We start from the raw sequence: 312 nt of genomic DNA on the forward strand, positions 1-312 counted from the left end.
GCTAGCAGGAGTGACCAATCACAGCATCACCACCATGATTACCTAGGTCACACTCCCTTCGCTCATGACCACTCCAGGGCCCCCTTGCCGGGCCTTCCCCAAAGACTGCACAAGCCGGCCACTTACACCTTCAATCTTACCTAGCAACCATCTGCGTAAAAGAAAATTGAAACCAATACGTATGGTTACACCTTTTTTTCTAAATTGAGGGAAAAATTTGTAGAAAAGTTTGGGGGAAAAGGAAAAAGGGGGGGGCATTTTTTTTTTTTAACTTTTTTTGGCCCCTTTTAAACCTTTTTGGGGCCATTAGTC

This window comes from Penaeus monodon, chromosome 20 (genome assembly GCF_015228065.2).
Source record: "Penaeus monodon isolate SGIC_2016 chromosome 20, NSTDA_Pmon_1, whole genome shotgun sequence".
In the NCBI taxonomy this organism is placed as follows: Eukaryota; Metazoa; Arthropoda; class Malacostraca; order Decapoda; family Penaeidae; genus Penaeus; species Penaeus monodon.